The following is a 12983-nucleotide window of genomic DNA, read 5'->3' as shown; positions in this document are numbered from 1 at the left end:
TTTGAGAGTTTTTATAGGTTGCTAAGAAGGTATGAAAGAATTATGGAAAGCTCACAGTAGCTAACGAATCTACTAAGCTATATCACACAGATAAACTGTTCTTAATCCCTCTATATTCTATGAAAAAGAAGGGAAAATATGTAGGTTTTATATATACATATATACATACACATATATATGTATACTTTTTTTCCTAATACTGCAGAAAACACGTCTGAGATACCTACAGGTATTCAGAGAAATGATGTCAGACATTTTGTAGGTTTCAGTGCCAGCTTGTAGTTTTTAACAAAGGGATACGACACCTTTTATAGACTCTGAGTCTGAACGGGAATAAAAGGGATTTAGTGACTCCGGGACCCATAGCAACCAATGTTGAACAGCATCCTGCTACATCAGTCGGCATATGCGACACTTTAACCAATTCTAGCCTAACTAATGATGGATGAAGAGACAGGCAGGTGACAATGCCATGCACTTTCACTTTGTCACAGGGTCTACAAAGCAGCTGTCATGCATAGAGAAACCTTCTGACTAATGCTACCGTTACCAATTTGCATTTCAGTTCCACACAAGTCAAATTGGCTTTGCTGCATGAAAGTTATTCTGATTGTATGTTCTGCTGAAGCGTACGTTCCTGAAACAGCAGCTATTTTGTATCTGAAATAATTAAAGGTACAAAGACCTAAAGTGGAAATGTCCACTGAATGAATGAAAGCTGAAAGTAACAAGAAAAAATCATTTCCATTTAAATCTATCATGACTGATTTTCACTTTTGATTATTATATTTACCCTGTTTTTTATAGAGGTATTTACATTTTATTCAAATGTTTTACCTCATCTTTTAAGGCACTGAGCACCATCAAAATCAATGAGACTGAAGGACATTAGAGGAGCTATTAATTTCCTGCAGGAATAGATCTTAGGTCTGAGAAATACTAAAGCAAAATTCTGTTATCTTCATAGCATTGTTGGCACTGTACAAGAGATGGCTTATGTTCTCCCTGAAATGTGCTTTCTTCCTCTACTACATCTTTATCCAAACCCTACTTAGTGAGAAGCAAGACTCATCCTGGATCAGTATAGTACAAGCCATAATCAGCTGTGATTTCTGGAGCAGAACATTCTGCATTTGAAGGTGAGTCATTACTGCATTATGTTGGCATCCAAAAGTGCTGTCCAAGATGAGAAATCTTTCGTGCCTGGCACACACACTGAAATAGAGCCCTTTCATTGATGTTTACAACTGACGTGGGAAAGACAGATGAGATCCAGGAGAAAAATACATGTATAAATTCAGTATTGGGTGAATCCCACTTTGAGCTGATGACACATCTTTGGATGGAGATTGTCTTCTTCAGTACAAGGCCATCCCTTGTTCCTTATCTTAATGTTGCTTGACACAAACTTGAACGTTATCTTAGACAACTAAGCTGTACATAAGGATGAGGTATTGCACTTACAGGGACACTTAGAGTGTTATCACATACATATTTGTCCCCGCAAATGCCCTCTGCAATGTTAAGGTAGCCTAGAATCCCACACCTAAGCTTCTTGAGACCTGCAGACCTAATTTTCCGATTTTCTTTCTTAGATTTTAATGCCAATGTGTCCAAAGCCTACAGTATCAAACCAGCTTCCTTTAAGATATCATAAAAGAGATGTATGGCTTGCATTTTTGTTCCAGAACAGACCAACCCATTTTAATGTAAAGCTACCTTTATAAACTTACGGAAAATAAAGTTGCTAAATCTCCCACGCTATGTTTAAAATTTCAGTGCCAGATGCATTATCTTAAAAAAAACAACCAACCAAGCAAACAAACAAAGCCAAAAAAAATAATAACCAAAAAAGTAATAACCTCTCAGCCTTAGCTATAAAGTATCTGACAGTTTTTCTGCTGTATGGTTTTCTATCCACATTTTTTTCTGAACAAAAGGCTAGACATAACCAACAGACAGTTAAGTCATTTGTATCCTAAGCCATAACACATTATAGTGAAAGTGCAAATGGCACGCTTAGGGTGCAAGAAGTGTCTGCAGGTAAAAGACAGGCAAAATTAAATATGAGAGTATTGCTAACTGGAAGGTGAGATCTGTTAGTCTCTCAAGAGCTTCCTCAGGGAACTGATGTGAGCTCTGTAGCTTTGGTCATTTAAATCAGACTGAACATTTTAACAGAGAATGTACTTCAGGGAGCCATCAGTGATATTTAAGACATCATTTACAATACATCTAATACACCAGGATTTTGTAAAGCCAATATAAAACAGTGTGTGAGAGAAACTAAGAAAAAAACACCTGGAAACAAGCTTATACACATCCGAATTCAGCAAAGCACTGGAAAATCATGTCCCCTCCTCCTTCCAATAAAATTGCAAGGCTGTCCTATGGCTACAACAATACTTTAGCCCCTGGGGAGCTGCCTGCACATACTTATGCTGTCCCAGACTTCCTTGGTAAAGGGATGAGGGGCCCTGACACAGCAGCAATGAAGCTTCTATGTACTCCAGTAGAAATATGAACAAAATTTTGCATATTTGACTAGGAAGGCTGGTCATGAAATAACAGAGAGTTGTAAAAGTCTTCATTTACTTTGCATTTTCTTTCTCCTTGTAGCAAAAGCGTATGCTTCAGTGTGTTTATTGCCTTACAGCTCTGGAGAGGCTCTGATGTTACTTTGGGATCATAGAATCGTAGAATAATTTGGGTTGGAAGGGATGAAGGTGGACCCAACTTGTGAAGATAAGCAAAGCTGGCCAGCTCCTGTGACAGCTGGACATGGAATGTTTTTGCACCAAAACCTGAACTTTTGCTGTAAAGTTTATTTTTCATACCGATAGTCCCTTTGAAAGAGTACAAAATAAGTTCAAAAGCCTGGGAAGCATGTCATTGAAATAAATTTGTGTACAGTTTAATTTATTTTAAAAATAACCCAATTAGGTAGATTTCACGTACTGAATTTCACACATTAGGATTCGTCCTACTGGAGTCAACGGCACGACTCACAGCATCTTGTACCACTGATAACTTCTGTAGGAAAGGGACTGGTAAAAGGATCTCTGTTTCCTTGGAGATCCCATGCTTTGGAACTACTCAAGCAATATCACAGGTTTCTGCCTGTAATACCTTAATCACTTTCACAGAAAACATGTCATATATTAAGATATCACAAGAATGATGAAGTCTTTAGATAACCAAAAAATAACAGGGAATTAATAGCTCCTAACGTTCTGGTTTCATGGGACTACAGCTGAAGGAGAGAAAAATGGACCAAGAAGCTATTATCAGATTTTGCATTTTTTTGCTTGAAAACCTTTTAATTTCATGTTTCAAAATAGTGTAGGATTTATAAATATAATTAGCAGAATATGTAGAAGATAACCAATTCAAAAGAAGAAATAAAAATGCATGTAAAATAAGTTTCCTTAGAGAAACATTTCATTATTACTCTGAAGGCAATTTATTTTTATTAATGTCAGATGAGAAGAAACATACAATTTCTTAGTTTGTTTGGGGCACAGTCATATTATTAAACACCACAGAGAAATCTCCAGTGAATCTCCATCTGAAGGAAGCTTATTTTGGCTTTCCAGATTCACATCCCTGACAGAAGTTAGGTGACTCAGAAAGTCTAATCAATCAGCCTAAGTTTTCTCGTGGTTCCCATGGTTGTGGGAAATGGGAATCATAGTGGAGTTTAAGTACTTTCAGTTCATGAGAATTCAGACTCAGATGTGGCTGCAAACTTAACAGCTGCCCAAGGACTGTCTGCAAAATTCAAACGCCCTCCCTCAAAAAGCAACAGATGTAATTGGACCCCAGTGTGAAAAGGGTAACTTATTCACCACTGCCTTTTGTCTGCAGTTTTTAGATTCAAAGGCATGGCCAAGGAAGATGTCCCACTGAGGCCAGCTGTCTGGACTCATGCCAACAATTTACATTTGCTTATATTGCTCATGAGAGAAAGGGCTGATACAGCCTGTTATGCAAAATGCATAGTATAAAGACAGATAGTCTGAAAATAATTCATTTTACCCTGAGTAAAAAATCACAGATTTTATTACCTAGTGAGTATTAATAAGTATTTTTTGAAAGTTTTCTATATTTTCCAGATTATGACTTAAAACGTAAAAATTTGTTGTCTGATTTTCTTCCCCCAGCCCAAACCTTCAAATTCCCTACCATTTCACTGAAAATACGTTTCCATCAAAAAAAGTACAAAAAGCTTTAACATATCTAATTAAACTCCACCAGGAATTATTCTAAATAGTATGCCTTATAGCTGCGGAACACTACATTAATGAACACTTGGATGCTGTAGTCCTTCTCGAACACCCTCATATACCCTCAGTGAAATGAGAAGCTCATATTTTGTCATTTGTGCCATTTATGTCTACAAAATTCATTCCCTGACAGCAAGAAAATGCCATGGAAGTGCAGTTAGATGGCAGTGCTGATTTCTGGGTTTGTTTGGCCAGATGTTAAAAACATTCTGGCTCCAAGTAAAGGTCTCCAGCATCCAGTGGTCAGTGTCCAGAGGTGAAAATGGGAGATGATACAATGCCAGAACACCACCCAGGCTCCAGCTTTCAGTTTTGCAGTGAGCTAGCTGTGATGTGCCAATATTTTATATAGCTTGAAAAATATATTATGTCTCTAGTTGGATAGCTTTCAAGACATGATGACAGATATCACAGAATCACAGAGTGTATGTGTTTGGAAGGGACCTATGGAGGTCATCTGGTACAACCCTCCTGCTCAAGCAGGGCCATTGGTTGCTTCCACCCTTTATATGCCTTCTTTTGGTCTTTGAGTTTGGCCAAGAGCTCCTTGTTCATCCATGCAGGCCTCCTGGCATTTTTACCTGACGTCGTATTTGTTGTAATGGAACTCTCCTGGGCTTGGAGGAGGTGATCCTTGAATATACAACAAGTTTCTTGGGCCCTCCTTCCCTCCAGCACCTTAGCTCACAAGACTCTTCTGAGAAGATCTCTGAAGATGTGAAAATCTATCCTCCTGAAGTCCAGGACTTTGAGCTTGCTTTTCACCCTCCTTTCTACTCCCAGGATTCTGAACTCCACCATCTTATGCTCACTAAATCCATGGCTACCTTTGACCTTCACAACCCCAACAAGCCTCTCATTGTTGGTGCATATGAGGTCCAGCATAACACTTCTCCTTGTTGGGTCCTCTATCACTTGGAGGAGGAACTTACCATGAACGCACTCCAGGAACCTCCTGGATTGTTTATGCCTTGCTGTGTTGTCCCTCCAGCAGTGGAGACCTTATTGTGGCTTTCAGTACTTAAAAGGGGCCTATAAGAAAGATGGGGACAGACTTTTTAGCAGGGCCTGTTGTGATAGGACAAGGGGTGATGGTTTTAAAGTAAAAGAGGGGAGATTCAGGCCAGACATGAGGAAGAAATTTTTTATGATGGGAGTGGTAGGACGCTGGGCCAGGTTGGCCAGAGAGGTGGTGGATGCCCCATACCTGGAGACATCCCAGGCCAGTCTGTACGGGGCTCTGAGCAACCTGATGTGAGTGAAGGGCAGGGGGGTTGGGCGAGGTGAACTTTGAAGGTCCCTTCCAACCCAAGTTATTCTAAGGTTCTATGATTCTATGATAATCTCTCTGGTTATTTTTTTCTCTAAATTAAAGCTATCAGACTCTGTCAATTTTGGGACTATTTTCCTTCTGGGCATAATCTTTCTGTAGGATATTGGTTAAAATAGTTCTTAGAGAAGAATTTTGTCTCAGTTTTCTGAAGCAGTGACCTGATGGTTTGGGAAGGGGAACAACAGAACTAACCTCAGTTAACAGGTAGAAAAAAATAGTCCAAGCTGGGTAACACAAGGGGAATTCTATTTTCAATCAGTTCAGTAGGCAAAGTAATTTTCCTTTCGTCCAAAGAACTGTAGATAATTTTTATTTGTTGCAGATAAATGGAGTGATTGGGAAGTTCAATATGAATACCCAGAAGCTTTCTTCTTTTTGAAGCATCTTAGAGACAAAGTGAACATCCCTCTAATCATGTCCAGAGAAGAACAAAAGCAGCTAAATATAACTCCAGCACAAATTCTGGGAATAAAGTTATGTCCAGCTCACAAAAAGCCCTTCTAGGAGTGAGCAGGGGATCTTAGTAGATGCCTACGCAAGCCCAGGTTACACTGGAGCATGATCCAGATTCAGCAAACTTGTTGCCCCTAGTGCAACTCTCTAGCGGTACAGAAAAATTAATTAGAGAGGGGAAAAAAAGACTAATGATTTTTAGAAAGCAGGTATTTCTCTGCAGTCCGGATTTCCAGCCTGTTGGACTTGCACGTGGAAAACAAGACATTCAATCAAACACTGTTATGTAAGTGCAGCTCTTTGAGAGCACTCCATATACAGTATAAATTCTACAGGCAGAGTCTTTTAAGCACTTGGAAACTTCATAAGATAGATATAGACTCTTGCTAAATCCATATAGCTTTGGAAAGAGGAATAAAAAGAAGTATAAGAAACATTAAGAGGTGAGAGGCAAGGTTTATATGGAGAGGTAATATCTTTTATTAGAATAACTGACAGTGTTGGAAAGAAACAATCTTTCCAGGACAAAAGCCCCTTAAAGCTTGTCTATTTCTTTTCACTTTTATCGGTTTGTCTTGGAAAAGACATTACTTCTTCCTACAAGTTCCATCTCTCTTCTGTGTTCAGACAATCACTTAAAATAAGGTATTTCACTACATTTAAGTGCTTTTGAATAACAAAAGCCTTTCCCTGCTTGCCCAGACTGTGTAAGAGTTTACACTTAGTGTAGTCAGTACATCAAAGTTAGCATTTACGTAGGACTGGGATTTGCCCTTTAAAGGGCAATAGGGAAAAAAAGGAGGGTCAAAATGAATTTACAAAACCTCATTTTTCAGGACTAGTTTATCTGCCTCCAGGCAAACAATAATTTTCACATACCTTCACTCATATTTTGAAAGTCCTGCTCCTCATGAGAGAGGGCTAAAAAACTAACCCTGGATATCTTTCACCTAGTGAAATTCAAAGCATTTTATAATTAATCAAGTTGTGATGTCCTTAGCAGGCTTGCAAATGTTTTGCAAGTGACACCATGGTAACAGAAGAGTTGAAATGCATATTTCAAAGTACGTTACACAAGAGCAACAGAGTACACAAGAGCATATTCTTCTACACATATGGCTGGTATCATTTTCCTAAATTGTGGGGAATATCAAATCAAGCTTCTCCTAAGACACAGGAGAATTTTCATGATAGTATTATATTTTTCATGCATTTATTTTCTTCAACTTTCTAACTGGCTGTAATGCTTCTTAAAGTGGGGTTACAGTATCAAGGCAGGCTGAAAAGCTGCAAATTGATGATCGCTGTCATTGGCACACATTTCGTTTGCCTCTTCTTATTTATCCAGCAGATCTCCACATCTGAGCTTGTCACCACAGACTATCTCCAGAGCTGATGGTGAGGAACATGCGTTTTTAGGCTGTGGTTAAAATGAATCTATTTTTTTTTTTTTTTTTCAGAAGAGTTAAATTGTGTCTGAGAAGAATATTCATTGTCTATAAGGTTGGTAAAGAGTGGGGGTGAATAGCTGCAGATGCTGACATCGATCAGATGAAACCCATCTTCTACTGCCAAACTACATCACCCCATCAAGGAATGATTTCTTCTTTACAGCTCAATCCCTTTTCATCTTCTCTGTCTGTGGCACTCGGATGTTTTATGCACACTATGTCATCCCTCTGAAAACCTCATGAATGTTATCTTTTATTTATGCCCTCAGAATTGCTGCTGATTATATTATGGCAGTGTCTTGAAGGCTTAAACAAGATCAGGGCCATCTCTGCAAGTCACTGTCCAAGCAGAGTGGCTGCATCAAAGACAGGATCTAGTATTTCTGAGCTTGGGATAAACACTCTGGTAAGATACAAACATATGTGGTACATGGGTAGTACAGGACCTGTAGCCTGGCCTAGCCAGGACCCCAAGATATGTGATTGCAGAGCACAACTTTGGTCTGACACAACATGGTTGTGCACAGCAGCTCCTGTGTGGTTTGGAATGAGGCTAAAAGATTAGATTATGTCACCCTGCTGTTTGTGAATAGAAAAAGACAGGGCACAAAGAGATTGATCGCCTTGCAAAGTCGATAAAGAGTCTGAAACAGAAGTCATCTCTTAACCTGCAAGACATTCTTCTTTGAAGGTACAGATGCTTTGTTGTTTAGTCTTAAACACCTTGCCCACAACGATATAGCAGCTGCAAGACAAAGCTATAACCCAGGAGTTATGACACAGAGTTTTAGCTGAGACTTGAGAGCTATAAAATCTGCAGACCTGTGGCGAAACAGATCTAAAACGTACCAAATGCATCCAGTTCCTGCATTTGCTTTGCGAACTGAAAGTTGGAACAGAAAATAATACTTCAGTAAGTTTCTCTAAAAAATAATGCAAAAAGCCTATTCCTTTAAAACCTATGCTGGTATATTAAAATGTGGAGTTCAGAACTGTAGCATGATCTATTGTGCACAGACATGAACGTCTCTTGATATTTGATTGTTTTATTACTTCCATCTGAGCTAACCTTCCTTACTTGGATTTTACAAATTTAAGGACTTGCCAGCATGCTTGCCAGTTAAATAAAGGGCACAGCTAAGGTCTCCGAACATCTGGTCCAAATACTTAATCATCTTGTTGCATGAAGGCTGGTATTTTTATCTCACAGCCTGATTGGGTCTGCATAATTTTTTTTCACAAATTGGTATTTAAACCTCAAAACCTTTAGCTAACTACATCTGTCATTGATATTTTATTGTTTAATTTCTTTTTATAGAGCCAAATTACATCTCTCCCACATACAGCCTGCACTTTACACGTCTAATTTGTCGACATGTTCTATAATGATAATTTCATTGATTTAGAAAGTGACATTATGAGCAACATATGTTCAGTTTAGCAGTAAACCTTGTTAAAGCAATAATGTCCCATTCTTCCCTCCACCCTCCCCAAATTCAAATATAACCCACATTAGGAGGCAGCTGAGTCATTTAACTGCTTTGATTCTTGTAAATATAGAAACCTGCTAGCTGTTTAGCTTTACACTTTAGCTGCATATATTTCCTACTTTGGGTTGCTAGGAAAGGACAGTGCAGAGATGAATTATGCTGCAGTACTTAGTCTAAAAGCATGATATGTGTTAATTTCCCTTGGAAAAGATACTTGGAAGGCAAAATTGCTCCCTTAAAAACAAACAAAAAAAAAGAAAACAATACAGGACTTTCATGTAAAAACCATAATTGAGGAACATCAATTCATATGCAATAATGAGAAGATGCCCTATTACTTTCTCCCAATTATCCTTAATATAATCATCAAGAAACAGACCTCTTTTCATATTACTTGTGAAAGAACTGAGTAATAAAAAGGAATTATTTTTATAGACTCCAGAGCTAGTTGAATACTTTGCCATCTGTACTGGTGTAGGGCCTTTCCCCAAAGTGTTTAAAAAATGACTACATTTTGATTTAGTAAAACAGAGTTTAGTGATTTTAGGATTAGTCTGAAACTTCATACTGGAACCTCGGCTCAGTTTTTGCAAAGACATTTTAGAAATACTTTACAAGTCACTACAAAACCCACTGAAGCCTGTAACGCAATTTACTAAAAAAGGCACGGATGTCTTCTGAAGAATATAAAGGGAATAATAATAAACAGGAAGTTAAATCTTGCTTCAATTTTGAAACGGGAATTCACATTAAAAATAGCCTGAGAAAACAATTATTGCAGTGTAATTAGTGGTCTGAGAAGAAGTCAGGAGACTCCTCAACAGATACCATTTGCATGTTTAGAACATCCTTGGCCTCTGCAAATCACTTTTATCCCCAGGTCAAGAATGGATGACTAAGAGTCTTATTCCGCTCTTGGCCATCCCAGCCACTCTGTCACAGGTACTAAAAAAATAGCCACAACTGCTGATTTTCTATATACAAATTCCCTTCAAAGGATTGTGTCAGGATCAATTTTGGAATATACGCTATAGGTGAAAATCTATATATTTATGAAAGCTTTTGTTGTGTGGCTATATATTTCACTTTAAGTGAGTTTTTATTAGGTAGAATAGACATGTCTCTGCTTCATTTACCATCTAGAGTAGCATCATAAGTTTTCCTCTAAGATTTTCAGATCTTTTCACGTTGCATTTGAATGGACTAATAGCACATATATTTGGGAATATTTCTGCAGATACACTTTCTGAAACTTTATTTTTGCTAAGGAATATTCAAATACATCAAATCAATACACTTTGACGCTTGCTTTCTTTTTTTGTCTGTCTTGATTCATTTCATCCACTGTCTTTCTGTATTTCTGTCTTTCTGCCTGTTTGTCTTTCTTTTAATTAAATAGAAGGTTTCTAAAGCAATGTAGTTTGGTGTGGGTTTTTTGTTTGTTTTCCTCTAGAAGAAAGATTCCCAACTTTATATATACAATACCTGTTTCTGCGAAGAGAAATGTACAAATCCTAGAATAAATCACACATCTTTTTTTGCACTTCCTCTGAAAAGAAGTGTTTTGTCAGTCTGGAATGAAGACAATAAAGTATTTCTCCACACTGAAAATAAGTGACTTTAATTATCATTAAGGGGGAAAAAAGTGGTTTTACTTTATTTTAACTAAAACTAAGCAAAAACCTCAGAGGAAAGAAGGTAGCCAGTGATTTTCATGCTGAAAATGTCAGTCTGCTAACCTGCATGGAGATGGATGAACAGCCTTTCTCTTCATAAATTCATCTCAAATCAGTTGCCACATTAGCAGATTTGTGTAAAAAACCTATTTTTCCTCAGTAAAAAGGAGGCTTTTGAGAGCAGAACATTTTTCTCTCAGTTTACTTAGCTCAGCGAAGAAGAAGAAAATTACTTATTTGAAAAAGAAAGCTGTTTCTATTTGCATTCCTATGTGTTTTAAATATTAGCCCCCAATAAGTCTTTCCCTGAGGTATGGTGTGCTACAGTATTCGGAACATATCTTCATTGGTAATGTTTGTAATTTTCAGTGGCATTGCCCTTATTGATCAGTGGTCTTGGAATTTTTCTCAAACCCTGGCATACAAGAGGTTGAACTCATATTGTGTTCTTTATATTACCATACATACTGTCCCATTAACATAGAACCAATAATTCTTTATTAATAAGATGCTAAAATATATCTTTCAACCTGGCAAGAATTGGTGGTTTAGTTATTGAAATGTATCTGAACGGTCAAAGTTAAGGATGAGGAAGATGAATTTTTACTCATTATCAAATCTGATGATGGATATAACTGATGACACTGTGATTTAATGGATAGCACTCTATAATGAAAAAAAAAACAAAACAAACCTGTGGAGTCACAGTGGGAAAACTGCCTTGATTTCTTCTTTTTGCACGATATAGGATACCATTTAACAAAGCTTTGGGATTTGTGGGCATTCTACTGCAGGTCTCAGTTTAACTGGAACTCTAGCATGTCTCCCACCTAATCTCACAAGCTGGATGCTACTGCTTGTATAAGACAAATGAAAAGTCCTTTCTCCTTGTTTCAGCTAGAATAACAACAAAAGTATGAAAGCATGTTGTTTTAAGTGCATGAAAGCATGTAATTTTTGAGGGCGATATTTCAAGCACAGTAATCCATCTGTGGTGCACAAAGCTCTTGGAAAATCCCTGATTTGTACAGCAGACCGAACACTGCAGTGGGACACAGATTAAGAGTTGCTGTAGCAAAGCCTTTTGCCCTGAGACAACTGATTAAAAACTTGGCTTGATAATGAATAGGTTGCATTTCTACCTGAAACCTGTCCATGAGTTCTGTGTAAAATAAGCTGAGTGCACTCAATATGAGTTTTAGTAGGCAACTTTCCCCATTTCAAGAATATCACAATTTGCAACCTAAACAGAAGATCAAACTTATCTAGACACTGAGGTGTTTGTCATGCAAAGATGTGATCTGTTAGTTCAGGCCTGTGAAGCATCAGTAAGTTTTTGCAGCCATGAGGATCTGGAGACGTAAGTGAGGCAAGGCATGCAGAAGGAGGCAATCTTTGTTTTGGTCAGCTGAACAAATTTCTGCTCTCCCTTGGCTTTAACAGCTCTCCATAGTGATCTTACAGTTGTAAACATACTGAGTCTTCTCATGGATGTATATGTTATCAAACGTACAGACAGCTATATCCATAAATGTTCACATTTCAATAAAACGGCTGAATGCCTCATGTAGTACAATATGGTTTTCATCAGGTGTAAGTATTACTGAACACTCAAAATTTTCCAGAATATTATGCTCACTGTTTCTCTTATCTACAGGAGATAACATCCATCTTCTTCAAGTGCTAGATGTCGAAATCACAAACCCCATTGCCAGTCAGAGGAACCACTTATTTAAACTTTCACAGTACATAGAAAATATATTTCATGGTTCTCCTGTTTATTTGATGAAGTTGCTTAAAAATGAAATCTATTCAGTACCCTTTGAAGAATATGGCTACAAGTCTCCATCAAAGATCTTCAAAGAGTTCATATGATGGAGTGCTAGAGGGGGCTTTTGGGAGCCCCAATTTAAGAAATCCTCCTCCACCTCAAGAGTAGGTGTGATTTTTTTTCTGTCTCTGATGGAGTCCACCCCCTCTTTGTCTATAGCTAACTCTTTGCCAGAGAAGACTTATCCTAGGGGTTCTGAAAAACACTTCTGAAGAGCAAATTTTTGTTGCCTTTAGAATAGCCACAACACTAAGAAGGATTTAACTTCCTACCTTGTTTTCAAAGTGCATAAGTGAATTAAGCAACAGGTCTTACTGACATGCAAAATAGTCGTAGTTGAAGTGAATTGATTTCATCTGCCTGGCAAGTCTTGTATTGGCATCGTAGGGCTATCTCAGTTATGAGATACTGAGTGCATGCATGTGCACGCTTGCATAAAAGCCTTTTAAAAGCATTGGCATTA

Source organism: Streptopelia decaocto (genome assembly GCF_964273445.1).
Source record: "Streptopelia decaocto genome assembly, chromosome: 1".
Classification (NCBI taxonomy): Eukaryota; Metazoa; Chordata; class Aves; order Columbiformes; family Columbidae; genus Streptopelia; species Streptopelia decaocto.
Note: the sequence above shows the minus strand (reverse complement) of the source record.